The sequence below is a fragment of the Camellia sinensis genome, chromosome 10 (genome assembly GCF_055761805.1).
Source record: "Camellia sinensis isolate YWXY chromosome 10, ASM5576180v1, whole genome shotgun sequence".
NCBI classification, from domain to species: domain Eukaryota; kingdom Viridiplantae; phylum Streptophyta; class Magnoliopsida; order Ericales; family Theaceae; genus Camellia; species Camellia sinensis.
The window spans coordinates 44,224-70,480 of record NC_138970.1 but is presented as its reverse complement, the minus strand read 5'-3'; the positions used below and the strand labels follow the sequence as shown (position 1 = coordinate 70,480).

General features: G+C 39.4%; 2 long non-coding RNA genes across 2 annotated transcripts; both read right to left on the bottom strand.

Annotated features, from left to right (window-relative positions):
• Positions 1 to 7,972: 7,972 nt before the first annotated feature.
• On the bottom strand, positions 7,973 to 8,925 carry LOC145800931 (uncharacterized). The gene is made up of 2 exons (XR_014341525.1): positions 8,252 to 8,925; positions 7,973 to 8,169 (listed from the first exon to the last, which is right to left on the bottom strand). It is a non-coding gene; the product is annotated as an uncharacterized LOC145800931 (long non-coding RNA).
• A 7,607-nt stretch (positions 8,926 to 16,532) lies between these two features.
• LOC145801545 (uncharacterized) lies at positions 16,533 to 18,009 on the bottom strand. Its single transcript, XR_014343155.1, has 3 exons — positions 17,864 to 18,009; positions 17,132 to 17,248; positions 16,533 to 17,035 (listed from the first exon to the last, which is right to left on the bottom strand). It is a non-coding gene; the product is annotated as an uncharacterized LOC145801545 (long non-coding RNA).
• Positions 18,010 to 26,257: the final 8,248 nt, after the last annotated feature.

Genomic DNA, 26,257 nt, shown 5'->3' with positions numbered 1-26,257 from the left:
TTTGAATGCTGTCCTCGAATGGATTAGATATCCTATTCCTAATAAAAAAGATTTAATTAAAAGACTCAGTCAAGCTGTTATTTTCAGTAAATTTGACCTAAAAAGTGGTTTTTGGCAGATACAAATTCATCCTAGAGATAGATATAAAACTGCATTTAACACACCCTTTGGCCAATATGAATGGAATGTCATGCCATTTGGTTTAAAAAATGCTCCTAGTGAATTTCAAAATATAATGAATGACATATTCAACCCTTTTAGTCATTTTTCAATCGTTTACATTGATGCATATTAATTTTTTCAAAATCAATTAGTGAACATTGGAAACATTTAACTGCCTTCTTTTACACTATTAAAAGTCATGGTCTTGTCATTTCTGCTCCTAAAATTAAATTATTTCAAACTAAGGTTAGATTCTTAGGCTATGATATTTATCATAATACTATTTTATCTATTAGTCGATCCATTGAATTTGCTTCCAAATTTCCTGATGAAATTCTGGATAAAACCCAATTACAAAGGTTTTTAGGATCTCTCAATTATATCGCTGAATTTTACAAAGACCTTAGAAAAACTTGTCAACCTCTGTTTGATAGGTTAAAAGATAATCCCCCCCCCCTTGGCCTTCTGTTCATACTTCTATTGTTCAACAGGTCAAACAATATGTCAAGTCTCTTCCCTGTCTTGGTATTCCCACTAAAAATTCATTCAAAATTATTCAAACTGATGCTTCCGACATTGGTTATGGTGGCATTCTTCTTCAGCAAATTACTCCTCAATCATCTGAACAAATTGTTCGCTATCATTCTGGTGTCTGGAATAAAGCACAATTAAATTATAGTACTATTAAAAAAGAAATTTTATCTACTGTTTTATGTATTCAAAAATTTCAAGATGATATTTTAAATCAAAAATTTTTACTTCGTGTTGATTGCAAATCTGCTAAATTTATTTTAGAAAAAGATGTGCAAAATCTTGCTAGTAAACAAATTTTTGCCCGATGGTAGGCTATTTTAAGTATTTTTGATTTCGATATTACTTACATACCTGGTTGTCAAAATTCTCTTCCTGATTTTCTCACCCTGGAATTTTTACAGGGGGGTAAGGGATGACTGCACCATTTACTTCTTACCACAAATCCCGCATTACCTATTTCAAAACCCAAATTAAACAACTTGCCTACCGTATTCACCGCCTCAAATTAGCCAGACCAACTACCAAAAGAGCCCAATATATCAATTACTATCAACTTCAAGCCCGTCGCAATTTACTTGCTCACAACTACAACTGTTTACACCGCCATCAAGATTATTTAGATCTTCTTTCTGGCTGCTAACCATTGTTTCTTTCTTCACAGATGTCTCATCCAAGGCCTCCCTCCCAGGCTTTGGCCTCATCCTCCAGTAAACCTAATCAACTTATTGTCCCTCCTCCTTTGGAATTGGTCACCCAATCTCATTCACTCGAATTGATTAACCGTTACCAAACTCTTGGTACCATTCATCGTCCTGATTATTCATCTGCATTGGCCTCTGATCCTTTTGCATCTAGCCAATCGGTTTCAGTTACTCCATTCCCAGTTAACCCTGTTAAACCATCCCGATCCGAATACACCAATTCACATGTTACTAACCTGTTCTACAAAGAACCCAGTCACCCCAAAAATCAAACCATCAATGAAATTGCTAAATTCCATTTTGGCTCTGGATGCCATTTCACCCTTTCACATCCAGAGAAAACCCTCTTTTATTACAAAGACATTCTACTCAACCACCATTCCATCTTGATCAAACCCATCCAAGATCGCACTTATGCTTATAAGATCTTGTATCATTCCATCTATATTCACAATATTGTTTCCATAGCTGAATGGGGCAATCCTAACCAGCTACGAGATTTACCTGGTCATTCCATTCAATATAATTACCATGATTACGTTGATACTTGGTTCAAGATTTTCTTGTACCAAAATGAAACTTTCAGTCATTCTTGGTTCATATCATTTGATCAAAAATTCAAATCCGAGATACCTACCTGGTTTCTGAGATGGTGGACTCACTATGGCGCCATTTCAGATATCCTCCCTGATGATCTCAGTAACATAATTCATTATTTTGCCTCTGTTTACCCATTTTCTACTCACCAACGGCAATTTCCATTATTACTCATATTTATAGCCAAATATAAAATTCCATGGATATTCAAATGGCATTATGGGATTGATGACAACATCATCATTCGCCAACACACAGTTAAATGGTGGGTCAAGTTCAATGTTCCCAGAATTCTTGAAATTGTTCAAGAAGAATTCCCACTTGATCAGCATGCTCCAACTCCTGCTCTTGCTAAAGCCCAGCAGAACCCAACTGCTGCAATCACTCAAGGAAGTCAGCCCAGTCTTCCTCCAGTCAATCTTAGAAGCCCCTCATCCAGTGGCTCCAAGCCCAAATCAATCAAATCCAAGTCCAAAGCTGTTGCTGCCAAATCAAAGTCCAAAGAAAAGTCAAAGCCAATTTCACCTCCAGTTCAGCCCAAAGGCAAGCCCAAGAGTAAATCCAAGTCATCCAAAGAAGACATGATCCAGTTAGCTCATCAACTTTTGGATTAAGCTAAAACCCAATCCACCGATTCAGAAAACGGTTCAGATCAGATCCATTCCTCTGAAGAGTCAACTAATCAGCATTCAGGACCCGAGTTTCAGGATGCTCAGGATCCATTTTTATAATCAACATAGGATTCCATATAGATACAAATTAGCTTCAATCAATACTCTTTTTGAGAAAAGCTGCCAATTTGTATTTATATTGATTCCATTATTCACATGTTCCACCGAAAGTGATGAATAGTAAAAGTTACTGTTCACTTTTACTGTTCACCATCACTATTCATCCAGTCAACTTTTGATTAAAGCTGCTCAACTGTTCAATCAATCAACCGAAAGCAACCGACAGCATCTGCTTTTACCCCATGCTCTGTCAGCTGCTTTCATCAGTTAAATTATTATGTTCTTTCTTTTATTTTGTATATAATGTAATGAAGTTGAATTCATTCGGCAGACTTAGAAAAATTATGAAAATTCTAAGAGCTCTGAGTGAAAACCAACACTCTTATGCTGTAGCCATTCAAGATCCTTGCAGTTCTTGTAATTGTAAGTTACAATTATTTTTATTAAAAAATTTTCATATTTTCAAATGTTCTGTATTGTTCAAATTTATATCCTTTTGATTTCGTAATCCATCTCCTTCATTTTCTATATGCTACTTCTTCCGCATTTGTGGCCTCTCCTCTATATAATGAGGCCTCCCCCTTTGAGAGAAAGGTTGACAAATTTTTTGAGCTGAATTTTTCTCCTCCCTCTCTCTCTAGAATCCTTTCTCTCTAGAATTTTGGCCTTAAAGCTTGTGTTTGCTTGTGTTTTCTCCTTGGAGGCCTTGAGCTAAGTGTTTGAGCTTGAAGAAAGAAGTGCTTGTGTGTGTGTGTGAGCTTGAGGGGCTGTCCTCAGCTGGTTTTGGTGCCATTTCAGTTTGTTTTTGAGCTCAAACCTCCTTTGTGCTTCAAGAGGTATAGCCTTAACCCTTAAGCCTGTGTTAGCTTCGTTTTGTGCTATCTTTTGCTATCGTTTTGAGGACTGAATTTCAGAGTTTGTGAACTCAATAAAACTTGTTTTTGAGGCCTTAAAATAGTAGGTTGAGGTCTTGGTGAGTTGAGGTTGTTTGCTCCTTGTATTGGAGGGTGTTGAGCCACCTTGTAGCTCCTCTTAGCAAATCGTTTTTTGACCTAAAAATAGCTTTTTTACAAAGGTTTTTCAGTGCTCAAAAAGTGGTTTTGAATTCCCAAATAGGAGGGGGTAACCCCTCCTTCTTGTTGTTAAAAGCCATGCCTAGTTGAGTTTGTAAAAGAGCATGTTTTGGTAGTTTATTTTGGCTCACTTCAGGCTTGCTTTTGTGCCTATTTTTCCATGTATTAACTCTGTTTTGGGTGGCTTGGAGGCTTGCTTGCTTGCTTTTTGTACTTGTAGTGCATTTATGCCTTCTAGCCTAGCTTCTTGCATGTTTTAGCCTAACTTTCGAGCATGTGTTGGCTTGCTTTTGGCCTGAAATAGTTCATATTTTGCCATGATATAACTCTATTTTGGGTTGGTTAAAGAGCATGAGCATTGCCTTGAAGGGTTGTAGTTTGAGTGCTTAGGAGAGCATATTAGAGAGCATGCTTATCTGACTTGTTTTGCCTCATGATCAGTGCATTTTCAGCCCTAATATGACATGTAGAGGGATTGCTTTGATGAGTTTAAGTCCCTCTTGCATTGGCTTGTGTAGCCATGGTTTAACTGCTTGGGTTGTGTTGCATGTTGGCATATGTATCTAGCTTGATTTGGTGCATGAGCATAGCTTTTTCAGCATCAATATGCCATATAGAATGACTGTTTTGAGGTGGCTAAGGCCCTTATGCCATGCATCATATAGCTTTAGTTCATGTGCCTAACTAGTCTAGTGCATTGGCATGCTTATCTTGCTTGTTGTGACCCATTATCAGCATGTCGTACTCACTGGTTGGAGGCTGCAGGGCACTGTTTTGCATTGGTTTTGATGTTTAAGGCTTGCCTTGAGTGGCCATGGTATAATGCCCTTGCATGTCTAGTTGATTAGCCCACTTGAGCATGAGTGCTTGGGCCATTTGCATGTCATAGATGTGTCTTGCATGCATATTTCAGTATATGATTCATGTCATTCATGCCACTTTGTTGATTGTCTCACTTTCATTGCTTTGAAAGTGACCGAGGCCATCTTTCCCGTAGAGGACTTTCACATTGGACTTAATGAACTAAATGATGGTTCGGTAAAGCTAAAATATGTAAACAATAAAATTGAGCCAAGTAAAACATGTCAAGATAACATTTGTGTGCATTGCATTGCACGTGTTCAACTCGGACGTTAAGTTGGACACGAGGGATAATGGGGCGTTTCGAACTTGAGAGTGTTGAAACGTGCCATTTCTCTTGGTCGCCGTTGCCCTTGATCATGCATGATAGGGTGATGGCTTTGTTGTGTTTGTGTTGTGCATACATTGATAGTTGCATGCCTCGGTCCTTTGGCCATCACGCATTGAGATGCGCGATTGGTGGTCTTGGGAACCGAGAATGTCCCTCCTTTGAGTTTGAGCATGATAAGGAGTGGCATGGAGTGCATAAATCCTGTAGACAAACCCTACTTTTGCCCTGCTTGTCCTCTGTTGCAGCACAACAGTCACCAGCAAAAAGCAGCATTTCTGGCTGGCAGTGCCACACTTGTGGCCGGCAGTGCCTCATTTCTGGCCGGCAGTGCCTGACTTCTGGCCGGCAATTTGTCATTTTTGGCCGGCAAAAGCTCACTTTTGGCCGGCAATTCAGCATTTGTGGGCGGCTGACAATCGACAGAAATCGACTGACCATCGACAGAAATCGACTGGCCATCGACAGAGAATGTATCTAGTGTGCTCCTGAGGCAGTACAAGTGATCTGGAAGAGGAAAGGAAAAACAGAGGAAAAACAGAAGCAGGCCGAGGCAAAACGGTGGTAGTCTTCGGGTGACCCGACGAGCATGAGTGCATCCCCCGTGTCCCGGGGTTTTTCTAACATATGTAATAGTGTAGCTTAATTAGTTTAGTATGCATGCTTAGTATAATTAGCTTAGCTTAGTATAGCTTAGTTAATTAGAGTGTTGTAATAATTAATTAGCTTAGATTAGCTAGTTATTTATTTGCTTTGGACTGTACCTATATCGGACACTCGGACTGTTTATTCGGACCCTCCTGCGCGAGGGCGTAATGTTGTAATAAGGGTGTGTGCGTGTGTGCATGTCTTCCAACCCCCTTTCTTTCTCCCTTTTATTTACCCGCTTATGTTGGTTAGATCAGGGATCATGTTTTGTTTAGCATACCGTATGTTTGCATGAGTGCATCATTCATTTGTTTCGCATACACCGAAGGCTCGGTTCATCATTCAAACTGCATCGCAATTTCAATACACTTTCTTGAATACGTGTTTAAAAGCATGTTTAGAAGTGTTGCATTCGTGTCATTAGTAGCCGAGCCTACTTAGTTGCATTTTGCATGTGTTGCATTAGGCATTGTTGTATAGTTAGGATCATGCATGTTTGCTAACTAGCTGTTGTTTTGGCACGGAGTACTAGATATGTTTTACGCTTTTTTTTTTTTTTTTTGGTCTCCCAGGGTATCCTCCACCGACCGCGGAGACTAATCCCTTCGCTGATTGTAGGCACCTCGAAGGGTGGAACAGCTGGCCCAGAGATTTACGCTTTAGCATATTGCATGAGTGTGATTGCAATGATAGCATGCTTGCCATGAGGCTATTTGCTTAGTTGATATAACTGTTTAAATGCCTGTGGATGGAGGCTTTGTTACTTGAATTGGAACAATTCGACAATTGTGAGTTTTGTGCCCACTTGAGAATGGCAAATCCGTGCTTTAGCCTGCTTGAGAGCGGCACCTACAAACCATTTTCGAAAAGCGAACATGAGTCGATTTGTTCCAAGTCTTGCGACTTAGTCTATACTTGTGTGTTTGTGTGCATCACCTAGTAAGTTAGCATAATAATCGGAATAAGACGCATATGCTGTGGATAACAATCGCAAACATGATTAGCAGAGGCCGATCTTTGATCGGGCGAGAGGGGGTGCTTGCATTCTATGCCCTTCCCCTCTCGTACCTAAGTTCCCGAGCCGAGGCAACTTTGGTGATGACGGACTTTGGCCTTTGGCACGAGTCACGGGTTTCCTAGATTTCCCAGAAAACAAAATATTTAGGTGGCGACTCTGTTATCTGGCGAAGCAGTCCATTTTTGGCATTATTTGATTGAAAATCGATTTTCCAAAATGTTTCTGCCAGATTTGGACTCTTTGTGCAAGATCACATTTTTAGCACCGCGACGAGTCCGGTACATCTGTGGGCTTCCCGCCCGTCCTGAAGAGGGGCGCGACGGAAGGCCGTCCCACAGTAGCTCATGATTTACTATTTTAACAAAATGGTTCATGATTCGATTTGCAATTTGATAACAATAATTATAGACTTGTTTATTTTCAGTCTCTCTTCTTAATCTCAGAATTCATCAGAATTATCGGTGCTGTAGAATTATTTTTAATTTTTTTTTCCTTGTTAGGTAAGCATTTTTTAATTTTTGTCAATTGAGAACTCATATACATTTTGGTAACTGATCTTTATAAACTGTCCATTTGTTAAGTCATTCAACATCTGGCAAGCTCATGATAACCCAACCACATATTTAATCTATGTTACATGGACTTAGGTGTGGTTATGTGTCGGAGTGTCAAATTCATCTATTTTCAAGTCGAGGACACCGGGACACAACCATATTTAATATTTCTATTTTAAAGGGTAAAATGATGTTTATAAACAAAAATACAGAATTTTATGTATAAGGTAGAAGTCTTGTGCATATCCTACATATATAACAAACGCTACTACTTGTACCGGTTGAGTTTATCTCCAACTAGGCATAGCAGACACATATCCCATATACTAATCCAAGTATCAAGTATCAGGCAGGGGCACTTCACAAATTCAGAAGAGTGCATTCAACATAGGATTTAATTGCTTTTTCAACAACTAAAGATTTAACATGTAGAGTTTCCCATTTCTTTCTCTCTCGTGTTAAAATCAAGACCAGATCCATTACCCACAGTTTCAGCAGAAATATAATAATGTTGGCTACAACTTTTTTTATTTTATTATATCCAACCTATGAAGAATAGGGGATAAAAAAAGTGAGAAAAGCTATGAACAAAATAAATAAGAACAAGAATTAGAAGGTTAAAAAAAAAAAAATTCTACATAGAAACCAATTAAATTGAATTCTTGTTTTTGTTCCCATTTAAATTATTTATGCTTGTAATTCTATTTCTTACAAATTATAAGTCCAGAACAGATGCACACACTGATGATATTCACTTATGGTGCAGCAATGGTAAAAGGAAAATATTGCACTCGAATCCAAGATAATTTCATCGTCAGTCATGCAATTAGAGTGCAAAAGAGAAATGGTGAAACATGACAATGCATCATATGAATAACAGCAGGTTCAGACTTACTAACCAGTAAATGTGAGAAATCAAGTTCCTTATGCGTGACTGAAAATTCTATATCAAATGGTGCAATCTGAAAATCCAAGCTTCACAGTTAGGAATTATATACTCAAACTGATTACAATATTTACCTATATTAAAAGGTGGGAGATAACCTGCTCCCTTAAGATGAGGAGATGCTTTATAAGGAAAAGTTGCCCATCCATTGGTGATGCCTTTTTTGCAATCAGTCTGCTTGCTTTCTGCCACAGATAAAGGAAGAACCAATCTTATACAGTTCATTCCACATCATGGTTGACTCCCTTTTAACACCCCAGGTGTTACCCTTTTCATTGTTTATGAGCATTTTCCATCTCAAGTGTGACTGAATCTAAGTGCTTGTGATGAAAGAAACCCCAAGAAAATTTTGTCATGAAAGATATAATTGGTTATTGTAAAATTTATCCTTGGATATGTGTTTGCTTTTTCCATCCCAGGTATTACTATTCTCATTATTTATCATCCTAATTAATTTCCTAAATGCAAATGCTTCATATGGTTAATTATGTATCATTTATGTTTAATTGTGATTGTGATCAAGTGATATAACTTATTGCGTAAACATTTTGAATCATAAACCAAATTGATTAATTTCATAATTAGCCTCAAGTTGGAATCTATGGGAGATTAGCAATTTAATTATTGGCATTTAAGCAACTCTAATATAATTAAAATGTATTAAGGGGAAGCCACTCTTGGACCTAGGAAGGGTTAAATACACATAACCTTTCCCCCACATGCAGAAAGATTGTTTCTATGTTTTGAACTTAGTTGCACGAAGCGGGAGCAGGAGCGGAAAAGCGTGAGGCGATAGAAGTTTTTTAAGTTGGGAGCGCCTTGGGGAGCGATAATATATATATTTACAATTATTTTTAAAATATATTTATTATATAAAAATAAGTTAAATAATTATTCTTAAATATATTTATTATTTTTATTGATAATATTTTTAATTTATTTATATGTTAAAATAAATAAAAAGAAAAATTAGATATTTTATTTTATAATTTTTTATTATATATGATTTAATTAGATTTTTTTAAAAATATTTGAATGATTTATTTTATTTATTATATGTTAAAAAGTTAAGAAATAATAATTTACAAAAATTATTATTATATATGATATTTTAAGAAATAATAATTAGATATTTATAACTTTTATTACATATATTATATATGATAAATCATATTATATTATATATATATATATATGATCAAACGAGAGAGAGACAGAGCAGAGACAAAATGAGAGAGAGAACAGAGACGAAGACGAGAAGAGAGAGAGAGAATAAAGACGAAGTCGAAGCCCTAATCTCAGATGATCGAAGCCATCAGAAATCGAGATCGATAGTCGACGTCGAAGGCCAGGTTTCTATCTCTCTCTCCCCTTTACGATCCTACCATGGATTGAATCGCGTTTCTGTCTCGGAATCGCATTTCTTACGAAGATTCGTCACCTCTTTGAGAGATTACTGCAACTAAGGTTTTGAACCCAGGATGTCAAGGTCACAATGCAACACCCTTACCGCATGGGACCCACGTGGATAAAGCATACATTGGATTGCCTTGAATTTTTGGTACATTCTTATGTGCTAGTGCTGGATTTACATTTTTCCAAACAAGGAACTTTGCGCTTGAACATGATTAATTAAGGTTGATAAAGTGATTAACTTAAACCACGGTCAAGACTTAGTAGAACACAATATTTTCACAGGTATGGTTCGAATTGTGGGTTCCACCATATGTGGGACTCACCCTTTACCTCACTTCTTCAACATGTCTTAATTAAAAAAATAAAATTTATAATATCGGACACTTTATTGACATTTTGGGGACACTTCTTGAACAGTATGAACACACTACATTCTTCAAAACACAACTTATGCACTCTAAATATGTTTTGCAACTTTCATAAGATAAATATATCATGTATATTGCAATGTTCTATAACTGTTTTGCATTCTTTATAATGTAATTGTTACGTGAATGATATTTTGTTGCTTAAATTATGAAATATATACTTTTTAATGTAATTATTGTTATGTTAAATATTTTTCATTATCTTTAAATAAATTGTTCATATATATCACATATAACAAATTTGTAAGATTTTTGACAAGTCGTAAGCTTGTCATGTCTACCATTTTTTTAAAATTGACATGTCTGTGAGCCTGTGTCGTGTCACGTGCCCGTGTCTGTGCTACTTAGTGTGTAAGTGTGGACTTGTGATGTAACATACATATGTTTTGGGTTGGTATGTTAACTTGTGTATGTGTGATGGGATGGCCTTTTGTGCCTTGACCAAGTTTAATGTAAATGAATTATGCAAATAGTTTATGTATTTCATTAGCATTTTGTGAAGGGATTTGAGACTTAAGAATATGCTCTATAATGTCGACAACATAATTACCCTCAAATTATGTAACATGCTTCCACTATAATATAAACAATTCAATAATAAACAGGTTCACTTGACATCCAGTACCGGTCACACCTCTAATTCCATATAGGGCACTGCTAGAAATAAGGGTTTTAGAGGCGTTTAAAAAACGCCGCTATAGGTCTCAAAAACGCCGTCAAATCTTTTTGTGACGTTTAGCACCAAACGTCGAAGATGCGGCCGTCGCTATAACTTTATGACGCTTTAAAAACGTCGTTATATCAGTATAGGCGACGTTTTTTAAAAACGCCGCTAAAAACTCTTCTAACAGTATATGACATCACCATGCTATTTAGCGACGTTTTTAAAACGCCGTTGTATGTCTTTTTTAAAAAATCCAACCGTTGGTTTGATATTTAGCGACGTTTTTAGAAACGCCATGATAGCCTCTTTTTTTTTAAATTTTAAATTGTTCTAATTTTATGTGATTGAACTAAAAAAATACCTGTAATAAAACTGAAAAATAACACTAATATTAAATAATAACTCCCATTCAAAATACAACATTAATTCACTTTTCCATTCAATTTAATATCCAATCGCCATTAATTCAATTTAAGACTATTTACAATACAAACTTTAGGAAGAATTGTGATTTGATCCTGCATGTTTATATATTCACCTTGTTGCGGTTTTGACAGATCTGAGAAGCTTAAGCTGTGCAGGTCATAATCACTGTTAATAGACAGATAGCTTCAAGACTGAGCAACTTGAACAATATACATTAAAGCAAGTGAAAAGAGGAACATGAAAGTTTGTTTTAAGAAGATCAACACCCCAATCCATATGAAAGGATTTATATGTTTTTAGATTGTTGAATCGCGTGAAATTTCATTGGTTCCTTAGTCCAAAAACTTCTAGCCAGTAGCCACTCACAAGATTAATTGATTGTTTTTTGATGAATTTGCTTGAATATCATCTATATAAACAGGTGGAAGCAATAATAAGTTCCCTTACCCTTAGATCCTGTAACTCTATCCTCCCTTCAAAAGGCCATGAAGATGGTGGCCTTCTATCTTCCACAATTGCTGGAGGCTCTCGAGGTATGTGCATGAACTGTTTGATTCGTTCCACTGAAATAATATAATTAGCCAAGCTGCTATATCATCGAATCATGAACACTTGGGTGCTTGTCAAAGCCAAAGCATAAGAAAGAGAAAGTCCAACAAGCCCTGCAAAAATAGACATGTTTTACGAATCTAAAAGAAAATTTCTAAGCAATACATGAATTATTCCACTGAACCATGGATATACCTGGATCAACATAACCCTTGGGAAGTAAAACCAAGAGAAAAACAGCAGTGAATAAAGTAAGATTTTGAAGTGCTTCTACTCTCAAAATTAACCACTCCATGGTTGCAGTGGAGTAAAAGAAAAGTTTTGCATCATTGTCTACAAGCTTTAGGTAGTTTTGGAAGAACCTGTTTGCCATGTTAAATGCTCTTATAGTTACCACTCCAAGTGAGGTCTCGGCTGCATAATTCATGACAGGTGCTTTTGTTGTTCCATTGATTCTCATTAGTTCCCTTGCCATAATATCCCTTGAGTCAATAAAGAATTTTCTTAATTAAAATTTTCCTTTCATCGATGAAAATAAGAAAAATATTACTATTAAGTTTGAAAATGAAACTCACCTGAACATATTTTGAAGCCACTGTAGCAAAGAATGCTACAAAGAGAACTTGCCACGTGACCGACGCCAACATAGTTTCTGCATATATATACACACACACATATTATATTCATCAGTCATATCTTGTGTAAAGAGGACCAACATTCTTCCAAAAAAGACAGAACCAGCTGCAGCAGATTAAGATGTCCATCATGAAATAGATTAAGTAATAGGCTCCACGATCGGAAGCTACCAAGATATGCAAGCGGCTAATAAATTTCTTCATGAACAAGGGCTTACCTCCTTTTGTTCAAGCTTTTTGTCCAATTCTTTGAGCTCCCTATCTAATGTTTCTTGAGGAGAAGAATGTTCTAGCTCTTTCACCTCGTCTTCCACGTCAAGTTGTGGAACAAGGGCAAGACAGATACAGACATGGCTATTGTACTAACAAAACATGTCTCCATTTCCAAAATCTGCTATTGTTAAAAAAAAAATTAAAAATGGTGCAGGTGTGTGGTTTAACTCCCCCTATGTCGTGCTAGAATTTAATCTTTTAGTCCCAAGCCCTGCTAAGGAGGGTTGTACGTTATGTACTAGCCTAACAACCAATATGTAAAAATTCATCTCAGATCCCATATGAACATGAATCGTAATATGAATATGTGTGCTTGGAATTCATGCCACAGAAGCAGTTTAAAATCAAGCAGCAAAAATTCTAGAATCAGTTCTGGATCAAAGCATTGGAGCAGCATGCACCAATCCCATGCCACCTTCATAATAGAAATCCCTGTGAAACATAGAAACGGTCCAACAGAGGTCCAGTATCAGCCTGTTAGCTTCATACAAGGTCAGAGAAAATACCTGGAATAATAAGTGGTAGAAGTCAGAATGAATAATATTGCAATTCAATAGGAAAATTTAGAAATATAAAAAATTGTTTAGTGGACCTAGATTATCATCCTCATTATTAGATGAAGAATAATAGGGGGGGGAAAAGTTTGATTATGATTGAGTTTCATGCAAATTCCGTGAGAGAGAGAGAACGCTTAATTAGGCCACTCCTAGACCCAAAATGCAAATGAAAAATAATGGAACCAACTGATCAAGGTCAGAAAAGAATTCACAACCAAGTTGTGAAACCACACAACAAATCTTTGACCCTTGACTTCGAAGCTGAAAACAACAAGAACCCAATAGCAAAAAGGAGGATCTGGTAGCAGCCTCTATTGATTAATGACAACTTTAAAACAAAGCCCAATTAGCTTTTTTGCCCTCTCTAAATTACTAGCTACTTTTTATGATCCATTTCCATTTGTTTCGTAATACTAAGCATGGAAAAGTGATACAATTATGTACTTAACACAACTTAGCAAAGCCTTATTCCCAATTACTTGGGGCCGACAACATGATTTCAGTTTTGCCATTCCACTGGATCAAGGGCCATAGTTTCATTAAAATCAAAAGTAAACATTTCTTTCAATCATGTAATGTAACAAATAAACCAACAACATTTCAAGGGAAGAGACGGGAGGGAAGTAGATGCATGCAATGCATTTACAAATTTCAAACAATTTTATATTTCTTTCAATCAATTTCATGTAATCAAAAGTAAACATTTCTTTCAATCATGCCCATAGGTAAACACAGAGCCATGTCAGATGTTCAACCATTTTATTCAACCTTTGCCTCAGATGGAGAGAATAAATACATATAAAGCACTTACATGTGCACCAGCAGAAATGTGAAGATAGAGTGGCTTTTCACCATCGGGGGCTGCGCTTGGAGGACGATATTTGCCCCTGCAAATATAATTTGATCAAATGCATTATACACAAGAATAAGATATCACTACAATGGACCTCATTACAGCCTGCAATGACATATTTACCTTGTTATTACTACGGCCCCAGTGCACTTTTGGATTTGCAAGGTTAGTAGAAGAAACTATCAATCTCACAAGTGTTAATTTTTCCAGACTAACTTAAAGACAAAATAGAAAGTTATCCTTCAACCATGAAAACCAAATGAATAATTTCACCTCTTCCTGGGTCTGATGTTTTGTGAGTTTGTAGCGAACAGCAGAATCAGCATCATTAATGACGATTTCTCGAGCTATCAACTCATCTTGAATTTTTTGCTACAGTAGAAAAATAATATTATTCAAAAACTAATAGAGATTTAAAACAAACAAATAATCTATGCTCTAAATAAATATATAGTGAGGACAAGGAAGATTACACTTCAACAGATTGGAGCTTTAACATTTATAAAACGTGATGATTAAACCAATAAAACAAAACAATAATCTAGGCTGAAAATAAATATATAATAAGGACAAGGAATGTTACGCTTCAACCCTAAACCCTGGTGCTTCCCCTTCCCCAAATTCACCCATATCACCATATAATAATGGTAAGGAGGAAAGTTAGCTGAATACTCCACCACATTCTATCCCACCCATCATCTCCAACATGTATTTGGAACCTCACACGCATTAGAACATGTTTGGATACACTCCACCTTCCTCTCTGCTTCCTTCCCCGTCAAAGATATGGCAACCCTACATTTGAATACCCACTTCAATTTTACCATGTTGCATCACTCCTTAGTCCTCTAAAGACCTCATCCTCTCTTATAGTGTTCAAAAGACATAAATTTTGAGCAGCCTATTGAGGAAAGAAAAACAAAAGTGATGCTCACAAATTTTAAATAAGCTTCACAATTGTGATCCAATAGAACAAAAGGACTCCACTGAAGTAAAGCTAATACAAAATTAAATTCATAGATTTTTTTTTTTATTTTATTTTTATACTTCATTTTCAACATCCAACATAGGGAAAATGAAAAGAAAATCACACAAAATTGAAAAAATTGTAAAATTAACCAGTGGATTGATGTTAATGGTAGCTTGCGATTAGCTTGCTGAAGCAGAGGCAGATGCAGAGGCAAGAGAGAGCATCATCGAAGCCATCTGAATCAGAAAAGACGATGAAACGATGAGATCAATTTGAAACACTTAAAATTAGTAAAAAAATCAAGCAGTGATGTTCGAGAGAAGTAGAACTTTGTTGAGTCTAAATTCGAATTGGTAATCGATTTAAAAAAACAAGAGTAAGAACACAAAAACAAACCTCAGAAAAGTAATGAAGTCGTGTTCAGATCTAGAAACAAAACAACCAAAAACAGAAAACCAACCCTGCCTTTCAAATAAAATTGATAATTCAAACAAAAACGAGAACAAATCACTGTTTTCTTCGTAGATTTATAGATACACATACATATGAGGCAGCGAGAGTGAGAGATGCACCACATCTACCAAAAAAAATTGAAGGAAATGATAGATCTGTTGTGAACGAAGCTTCAGATCTCAAATCGGCTAAAAAAAAAATGAAGAAGTTGAAGAATCAAACCCATAAACTTCATGATCTCTGTGTGTGTGTGTGTGTGTGTGTGTGTGTGAAAAATGATAGATCTACCTGATTGAAGTGTTTAGATCTAGAAACAAAACAACCAAAAACAGAAAACCAACCCTGCCTTTCAAATAAAATTGATAATTCAAACAAAAACGAGAACAAATCACTATTTTCTTCGTAGATTTATAGATACACATACATATAAGGCAGCGAGAGTGAGAGATGCACCACATCTACCAAAAAAAATTGAAGGAAATGATAGATCTGTTGTGAACGAAGCTTCAGATCTCAAATCGGCTAAAAAAAAAATGAAGAAGTTGAAGAATCAAACCCATAAACTTCATGATCTCTGTCTGTGTGTGTGTGTGTGTGTGTGTGTGTGAAAAATGATAGATCTACCAGATTGAAGCTTAACATATCATATGTTCGATAGATCTACCGTTAACGAGTAATGATAAATCGATTTTCATGATCCATTTTCTCACTGAGATGAAATCATTGAGATGAATCTCTCAATCGCTCTGATAAGGGTTTAGAGAGGATCGAGAGAGAGAGAGATAGATATTTAGAGAGAGAAAGAGAGACAGTGAAGCTCACCTTCGTTGGTGCTCGCTTCCTCGACCTAAGAATGAACAAGTGGTGGTGCTTCGAAATCGCTCTCAGAGAGAGAGAGACAGAGAGAGCTCTCTATTTGGGTCTTAGGCGAATCTCAGATTCAAAATCAGGGTTGGATAAGAAGGGGAGACCCAGCGCGTGAGGCACAACGCATTTGGAGGCGTTTTTAAACGTCTCTTATTATAAAACGGTGTCGTTTTATTAAATAAACATGCGACGTTTTATAAAACGTCGTTAAATATTAAAAACAGTGACGTTCAAAAATGCGTCGTTAAAAAAACGCCGCCTAAACTCTTTTTTCCTGTAGTGGGGTGAGGGTGGGGTCATGACACTTTCTCAAGGTCACTGATCAAATTTCGGGTTATGCATAAAAGAGGATGCTTTCTATTATATATATATATATATATATTACTGTTAGAAAGCCAAACACCCCTCCTACTTTTGGAGCCAGTTGGCAGATCAATCTTCTGATATCTCAATTTTACAAATATCATTTATTCTAAAATTAACAGGAGAAGAAGACCTTTTAGTACTTTCAACAAAATTTAAATCTATATGTTCCCCATCACCATCTTTTTCATAACTCTCCACTACTACCCAACATTCACTCTGTCTTTATCTCCCAGCTGTCTTATCATGAGAGGTTTGATCATGTGTATATCTATCACGTGTGGCATGGCATCCTCTCCAGTGTTTATAAAGCAGAAGCAGAAGCAGAAGTAATGCAGTACAAACTTCTAATCACTAAAAAGTGTACTGATGAAATTTTCTGTTAGCTCACTTACTTGGATGGAATCAGAACAAACTTCAACAGCTTCCTGATATAGATAGAAACCAGTCAGTTGATTAGAAAATAGAGGTATACATCTAAATCTACAACAGGAGTTCAACAGAAAAGATTTCTAAAAAAAAACCTGTGCCAAACCCGTGAAAACTGTTGGCTCTAAACAGCGATACAATTTCGATAAACAAGATAGAGTTTTCTCCAGGGGTGGGTACCATGTCTTGAAAACATCTGAGTTTTCATCAGCCTGCATTTTATAAGAGAAAGTATAGAGCTTAGCACAGTTGTATGACGAATTTACACGAGAAATCATAAAGTAAATAAATATCTGGACAAAACCACGATAGGAATTCAACTAGCAATTTGTCCCTCAACCTGTCCACCGTTGATTGTCTCTCCATCTTCTATACTCTGTAAATAGCCGGTGAGTTTGAGGATGACTTTGGGTTCATGGTTTGTTCTATGTCAATACTTTCAGAGGCCGGGCATTTGAACAACCTTTGGATTTGAGTGGTTTCAGAGGTTCAAGCATTGAATTGGATTTAGCATTTGAGGAAATAATCTCGCCACAATCTATGGTCTATTGTATTTGTGTTTTGTATACATTACAAAAATGATAGGTATTGAGATTAAAAAAATAAACAAATAAATTCTGTTGTGGCATGTGTATATGATTCCTTTTAGCTCCAATGTAACTTGAACAGAATCTTGAAATCAAATGAGAGACTCAAAAATGGTAGCAAAAATTATTTAATTAAAGCATTAACTCACTAATATTTATTCTCTTGTGCAGGCTAATGAAAACTATTTAATAATGACATAAACACATGATTATACATGGAAATGGTAGGATTAGACTTACAGAAGTAGTTTCTGATATCATCTCAGGAGATCGCTCCAGCTTTGCAGAGTAATCCAAATCTTCATCGAAAGGAATGTAATTTGCAATCTTGAAAACAACAAGAGAAGGGTTCAAAAAGATACTAGCATAGTTGACGGAATAATAGTTTTATCAGAAGAACGATCAAGATAGATAAATACAACTGGCATGCTGGAAGCAACAACAAACACACTAATACCATAATGAAAATCAACTAGGATAAGAACATCAAAATTCTCCTTGGATGCATTTTACATGGTGTAGACACCCCATTTTTGACCGACCTTAAAACTCAGACGTCACCAGTTGAGCGCTTGGTGATGTTGCATATCACGCTCGTTCAGAAGTTTCAGAGTCGCGGCCGTGAGCCCTGCCTCCGGATTTCTGAACCCTCTTCTGTGCTTTGCCTCGGTTTGCGAACCAGGCTCGGTTTTCTTTCTTTCTTTTCCTGAGGGGAGGGAGAGGTCCCATAGACCATCTCTCAATGGCCGTGGGCTACATTTCATGGCCGTAGGCCATTTTGCCCATTTCGGAGTCCGGTTCCCGGTTTTCGGAGCTGTCAGGCCGTGTGCCTAGGTTCGGGACCGCTCAACCGTCTCCGTTTGCTTTGAATTTTGGCATGCATCTTATTTACTCCCTTTTGAGGGACACTGGGGTCTGAGAAACCCACTTCGTGGCCGAACGCCACTTTCGGTGTTTAACGGGCAGTTTTCGAGACCCCGAACTGCGTGTTTTGGCCCCCGAACATTCGTTTTGCATTGGTTTTCGTTCATTTTTGGCAGGTACCTCTATTTTATCACTAGGAAGGCCGTAGAAGGGTGGGAGGCCAGCAATTGTTGCAACAACCAGTTTTTTACTCCTCCGGCGCCCTCCGACGCCCGTTTTTCGCACTTCCGAGCCAATGTTAAACACCCTTGGGCCACTTTCTTGAACTTTGAACCACATATTTGTGTTGTACACACATGGGAGGAGCCTAAAAGTTCATGGCCGGCCACTAATGCTCCTTGACCCTTTTGAACCCCTCCTTCCGAGCCAATGTTGAACACCCTTGGGCCACTTTCTTGAACTTTGAACCACATATTTGTGTTGTACACACATGGGAGGACCCTAAAAGTTTATGGCCGGCCATTAATTCCTTTTGACCCTTTTGAACCCCTCCTAAAATTGGCTTGTTCTCTCTCCTGTTTTAGAATTTCCAAATTCGAACCACAGGGTTGTGAAGAGGAGACCTGGGAGGCCACCAATATGTGGTGGCTGGCCACTATTTCAAGTTGACCCTTTTGACCCCTAGCTGGCCGGCTAGGGGGGGTGGCCGGCCGGCCACTTTCAAGCCCAAAAACCAGCCGGCCATTTTCCTTGTGCCAGGAACTTTATAGCTGTGTAGCCCTTTCCCCCAGAAAATATCCCAATCCGGGGGATATTTTGTGGGGGAAAGCTTGCCTCCTTTTCCCCCACCTTTACACCCTCCTTTTGGTCTTTATAACCAGCTGCCATTGTTTGTGATGAGGGTTAGAAAATTTGGTCTTCAAGCATAGATACACAAATCCCTCTCCATCTTTCTCATTTCCTTGAAAACTTCCAAGTCCCTAACCATCATTTCTTCTACACCACCAAGCTCTACCACCACTACTCCATTCCAGCAGCAAGGAGAGGAATTCCAGCAGCTAAGAGGCAACAAATTTGGCCCAAGAAGCAACAAAAGAATTGGTCTTCATGGGTAAGTTGCAATTTCCCCTTTTTGGCCCTTTTCTTGGATCTTTTGCAAGCCATCTATGCTTTTTGTTTCAAGCTCCGGCCCTAACTGAAAGTGGCCCTCTTTTGAGCTCATTTTCACTTTTCATTAAGGACTCAACCCTGTTTGAGCCCTCCATGATTCACTTGCTTCATTAATCCTCTTATATGTCATAATCTTGCATGCTATTTTTGGCCCACGAGTAATCTGTTTTTGAGCATGTTGTAAACTGATATTAGGCTTATTTTGAGCCCCTCTTCAACATTGAAGAAGGGTTCAACACCATTTGGGACTTCCATGTTGTACTTACCTTTATACTCCCCTTTTGGTCCCATTTTTGCATGCAATGGCAGCCTACCATGCTTTTGTTTTTGGCCATTTTACAGTTCTGAAAATAGTCTTATTTTGGCCCATTATTCATTTTTCCTTTAGGGCCTTTCATGATTTGGGACCCCCATATGCCACGTCATGTTATATCTCTCTTTTGGTCCCCATTCTTGCATGTTTTGTTAGCCTACCATGCTTTTGTTTTTGGCCATTTTACAGTTCTGGAAATAGTCTTATTTTGACCTTATTGACATGTTTCATTAAGGGTCTTTGGCTTTTTGGTGAATATTTTGCATACCTCATGTTATAGCCACTTTTGAGCCTCATTTTGCATTGCATTTCTAGCATGTTTGTATACTGATTTTGAGGCTTCCATAAACTGTAAATGTGCATATTTTTGGTCCCTCTTCAGTGTTGAAGAAGGAAATTTTTCAGTTTGGATTTTGCTTATATCACTTGCTTCATTACCCCTCTCTTGGCCCCTATTCTTGCTTGCCATTTTTGCCCTACCTATGCTTGCTATTTGGCCATGTTTATAACTGTGAAATTTCCTTTTTTGGGACTGCCTAGCTTCTGTATTTGCATTACATGTCCATATTGTGCACACATTGCATAGCTATAGGCCATTTCGGGTGCCTAAATTCGCATTTCGGGACTATTCCATGCATTTGGTGTCATTTCACCTCATTTCGGGACTGTTTTGCCCCATATTTCATTGCTGAAATTCTATTAGAATGATTGCTTTCCATTTCTATGTCATTGCATCGCATTCTATCATTGCCTCGGTTTACGTGCCCGTGTGCACGCATTTCGTGGCACTTCGTTTTCATCCATCGGCATCCTATATGAGTGTGGCTGAGGCTCACTCATGTTGGTATAAGCCCATATCATGTTTTCATGTCATTGCATCGCATTCTATCATCGCCTCGGTTTGCATGCCCGTGTGCACGCATTTCGAGGCACTTCATTTTCATCCACCGGCATCCTATATGAGTGTGGCCGAGGCTCACTCATGTTGGTATAAGCCCATATCATGTTTTCATGTCATTGCATCGCATTCTATCACCGCCTCAGTTTGCGTGCCCGTGTGCACGCATTTCGAGGCACTTCATTCTCATTCACCGGCCTCTTATGTGAGTGTGGCTGAGGCTCTCTCATGTTAGTATAAGTCCATGTTGCATTCTATATGCCATTTTTACCATATTGCATTGCGTATGCCATGGCCTCGGTTTGCGTGCCCGTGTGCACGCATTTCGAAGCATCTCATTTTTTACAGCATAGTGCATGCTAGGTTGTATCTTAGATCGCATTCTGTCATTTTCTCGGTTTGCGTGTCCGTGTACACGCATTTTGAGGCATCTCCTTTTTACAGCATTGTGCATACTAGGTTGTATCTTAGATCGCATTTTATCATCTTCTCGGTTTGCGTGCCCGTGTGCACGCATTTCGAGGCATCTCATTTTTATAGCATTGTGTATGTTAGGATTGTATCTTAGTTGCATTTCATGCATGTCGTGCATATTGCATCGTGTCCGGGATAGGAGTTAGCCCGAGCACAGAAAACGAGATACATTCCGTACTCCGAGTGACGGGATGTGTCTCAATTTCCCAGTCACCGACATTCCGGATCATCCATGATGGAGTTAGGTTTATTGTGTTTCATGTGCATTCATCCTATATTGAATTGTGCATTTCGATTCCTCGGCCATCATGCCTCGGTATGCGTGATTGGTGGCACGAGGATCGAGGTATGCATATATTTGTGAAATACATTGATATGCCCCTTTCCTGCTCTCTGTTGCAGTAAAATCAGGAATCAGCAATTTTTCGGGACTTGGCACACATTTCAAGAATAACTGGTAAACAGAGGCTAATTGGGGCATCCCGGTGGATTTCCGCGCAAGGCAACCCGGACATGCATCATCCATCAGAAGCGAGGCAGTCCCTGGCTCGCACGCCAGTTTTATTTTTTTCTTAGTTAATTTTTTAATTAATTAGGAATTTGTATATTATTTGGACTGTATTATTTGGACTGTAATATTCTTTTATTTGGGACTGTATTATTTATTCGGACCCTCTGCGCGAGGGCACAACTGTAATAAGTGTGCGTGTGTGTGTTGTATGTCTTCCAACCCCACGTCTTTCTCCCTTTTATTTATCCGCTTATGATGGTTAGATTAGGGCATATTTCAATTAGCATACAGTATGACAGCATGTTTGCATCATTCATCCGTTTTGCATGCACCGGGCTCGGCGCATCATACTAACTGCATTGTATTTTCAATTCCAAATTGAATACATGTTAGCTGTAGCATTCCATATGCCATGTTTAGAATAGCCGAGCCCGCTATAGTTTGCATTTTTGCATGTGTTGCATTAGGCATTTCTGTATACTTAGGATCATGCATGATTTCTAATACAATGCCTGTTTTGCCTTGGAGTACTCGGTGAGTTTTATGCTTTAGCATCCTTGCATGCGTGTGAGTGACTGCCATGAATAGCATGCTTACCATGAGGCTATTTGCTTATGTGATATAACTGCCTGAATGCCTGTGGGTGAAGGTCGGGTTACTTGGATTGGGACAATTCATCAACTGTTTGTTTTAAGCCCACTAGATAGTGGCAAAAACATCTTTTTCTAAGCCCACCTGTGGGTGGCAAAATCTACATTTTAAGCATACTTGCGAGTAGCAAACTATCTTTCAAATAAACAAGCATGAAATGTTTTGTTCCAATTCAGGCGACCCAGTCTATACTTATATGCTGTGTGCATCACATAGTAACCTAGGCTAAATACCGGAATAAGAACACACATTGTTTTCAAAAAAAGATATCATGGTTAGTAGAGGCCGGTCTTTGACCGGGCGAGCGGGGGTGCTCACGAAGTAACCTTCCCCAATCGTACCCAAGTTCCCGAGCCGAGGCAACTTTGGTGATGACGGACACGTGGCCTTTGGCACCGAGTCAGGGTTTCCTAAATTCCCCCATAAAAAATATTTAGGTGGCGACTCTGTATCTGGCAAAGCAGTCCATGTTTGGCACTTCTTTTCAAAAATCTGTTTCTCAAAACGATTTGCCGGATTTGGACTCTTTGGTTCAGATTAAGAACCGTGACGATATGAGAGTCCGAGCTGTAGTGACCCCAAATGAACAGAACGGGACTTAATCCTCCCGGGAGCGTTCGGGGACGTCTACAGTTTCTGGCGACTCTGCTGGGGACTTAGAGAACTTGACTCGAACTCATGATATCTGTTTTTGACTACACTTGTGTGTTTCTTTGCATTGCATTTGCATTGGTGCGCCTAGGACACCGTGTTTGCCATCTGCTATTCCTGAACGGTTTGCCGGAGGCTTGTCTTGTCAAGGCATGACCATAAGGCTGACCGGTTGTGGGCTCTGCCAGTATGGGAACACAAACCCCGGTTTTACCGGGGCACCCTCTTTGACCATTCGACCTAGTGCATATTCGGATCCATAGTGACCATTCCAAACTAGGACAGGTTGCTTACCCGTTTGTAGGTTGTTTGAAACCGCTGTGTGCATAGTGAAACCCTAGCTCCTGACAAAATAGGACAGGGAAACCTTACCCCAACATAGGGGTGTTTTGACTCTCACTTATCTGTTATGTGCTTTAGAGTGCGTCTCTACAGGAATGCATGTATCAGTGTATGAGTTTGGGCATTAGGCCTGCGGGCATCAATCAGTTTCTGGGAATCAGTTTTACCTGAGAGTATCAGTTTGCAGGGGCAGAAATTTGGGCAGAATTCAGTGGAGGGCACACTCATTCAACTATGCTCGTAACTGTTCAGATGGAATCAGGCTGAGATGCTGTCTGTTTTTCTCTTTTGCTAGGTAGTCTTGGAACTATAGCTTCAGAAGGCTCCGATATCCCCCGAGGCTCATCGAACTTGTGCTGATAGACTTTGCTAGGTCAGAGATTCAGTTCAAGGGCAATCGGTGTTCCTCTACCAGAGGCAGGGTAAAAAGGGCTAGTCAGGCACAAATCACCGGTTCAGCAGTTACCAGATCAGTGGCCCTTATCCACCCCACCAGTGAACAGTCAGGCTGAGGTCTCAGTTTCTACTGCCGGGATAGATACCAATCAATCAGATGGAACAGCAGAACACGTCAGGGATGGAGGCCATGCTGCGCCAGATGCAAGAAAGTATGAAACTCATGCAGCAGGATGCTGCCCGTCAGGAGGAATTTGCCAAACAGCAGGCTGCGATCATGGCCCAGCAGGCCGAGCTCATCATCAAGCTGCAACAGCAAAGCGACGCATCTACCTCACAACAAGTTCCTCCCCCAACAGGAGCTCCAACACCTGGGGAGACGCACAATGTCCAGGAAGGTACGGACATTCCGGCAGGGCCGGCTCCACCCCCAATTTTACCTCAACTATCCAAAACACCTACCAATCTACCAGACTCTCCCTCCGAGTTCGAGGTCGACCCCACAGCGTTGAAGTTGAGCAAGCTCGAAAAGCTGTTCAAGAAATCCCAGGGGGTAAAGTCCATCCCGGGCATTGAGGACGAGTACACCGACGCAGCTGTAACTCTGCCGGACAGGTTCAAGATGCCTCATATCGACCGTTTTGATGGGTTAGGAGATCCCATGGTCCACTTGAGCTTGTTTTCAGATGTTTTGCACCCGATGGGCTTGACAAGATTACAGAAGCTCTCCCTTTTTGGCAGGACCCTGTCGAGTATTGCAGTCACCTGGTATGCCAAATTAGAGGATTCAGTGAAACGAAGCTGGGAGGAGATGGTCGAGGCCTTCGTCGCACAATATTCATACAATACCCAAATCGAGATTACGACCCGTGATCTTGAGACGATGAGGCAGGAGCCGAAGGAGAACTTCTCAGAATTCGTGTCTCGGTGGAGAGCGAAGGCCTCGATGATGACTCTAAGGCCTACTGACAAAGATCAAATTCGGATGATTGTGCGCAATCTCCAGCCCAAGCTAATGCAGAGAATGATTGTAATCCCCTTTCCCACTTTCTCAGATTTACACGATATGGGGGTACAGATCGAGGACGCTATGAAGCAGGGCCTTTTTGACCAGGATAAGGAGCAGCCCAGGAGGACGTTTTCCCGCAGTTCGAATGCGACCACCAGTGGTGATGCAGCTGCAAGATCTTCTGATGTGGGCATGGTGGCTACCACCGTATCAAAAACTGCTACCCCATTCACCGGTGCGTCCGGAAGTAGCTCACAAGCAGCCAAATATCCACCCCAAGCCAAGAAGGTTTTCACCCCACTTTATATGCCTTTGTCAAAGGCTCTAGGGGCTTTGATCACGAAAGGGCATCTGAAGCCCCTCAAGCCGCAGCCATTACCAAAGAACCTCCCTCTCTCACACAACCCAGCTGACTACTGTGCCTTCCATCAGCGAGCTGGCCATGACACTGACATGTGCTTTCGTCTCTGCCACAAAATACAAGATCTGATCGACAACAAGGTCATCCCTGCACCAGGTCCTACAAGGTCTATCGGCACTTGATCAGTGAACTTATGGGGGGATAATGTGATGTGATCGAGGGATGAACCACCTACGGGCAGCGCTCAGTTTACTCCGGATATGGTGGATGGCATGCACTGTTTTGAGCATTTGCGAATGCCGGTTTCCGACTCGGGTATTGGGTCAGTCTTGTTGTTTTGTTTTGAGTCTGTCGTTTTGTTTTGAGTCAGTCTCTTTTGTTTTGGGTCTGTCTTGTTGTATCGAGTCAGTCCTGTTGTATAGGAGTCAGGTGATTCCAGGGGGTGTTGCCTCGGGCATCACCATTTTGTTTTGTGTTTGTCTTTTCGTTTTGTTTTGAGTCTGTTTCTGCCAGGGAGCCAGTTGTGCCGACAGATTTGAATGAAACAGCAGTGGTTTTTCACGCTCTTGTGTTTGCCTCGGCCATGTGCCAATTGTGCCAGAAAGTTTGAATGAAACGGCAGTACTTTTTGCCTACTCTTCTGCACCCCAAAATCATTGCATTGACCTAAGTTTTTTAAAACTTTTTGAACACTGCGGTGAAAACGAAGAGGAAGTAATTCCCCGGGTTTTGCAAAAATTTGATCATTTGAGAGAAAGAGAGGCGTGCTAAGCCTTTAACCAATGGAATCATGCTTGTTAGCGTGAGTACTGAGAAGGATCCTGACTTGATCCAGATTGGTCCCACACCGTCTTCAGCACGAGCGATTAGTCGCATTCTTAAAAAATTTTCAAAAATAAAATGTTTTGCGCGGTCCTGCGAAGACTTGTGTGGAATCGCTCTTGAGATTGTGCAGCTTAGGATCGCTCTCAGCCTCGAGACTCGACTCCTCATT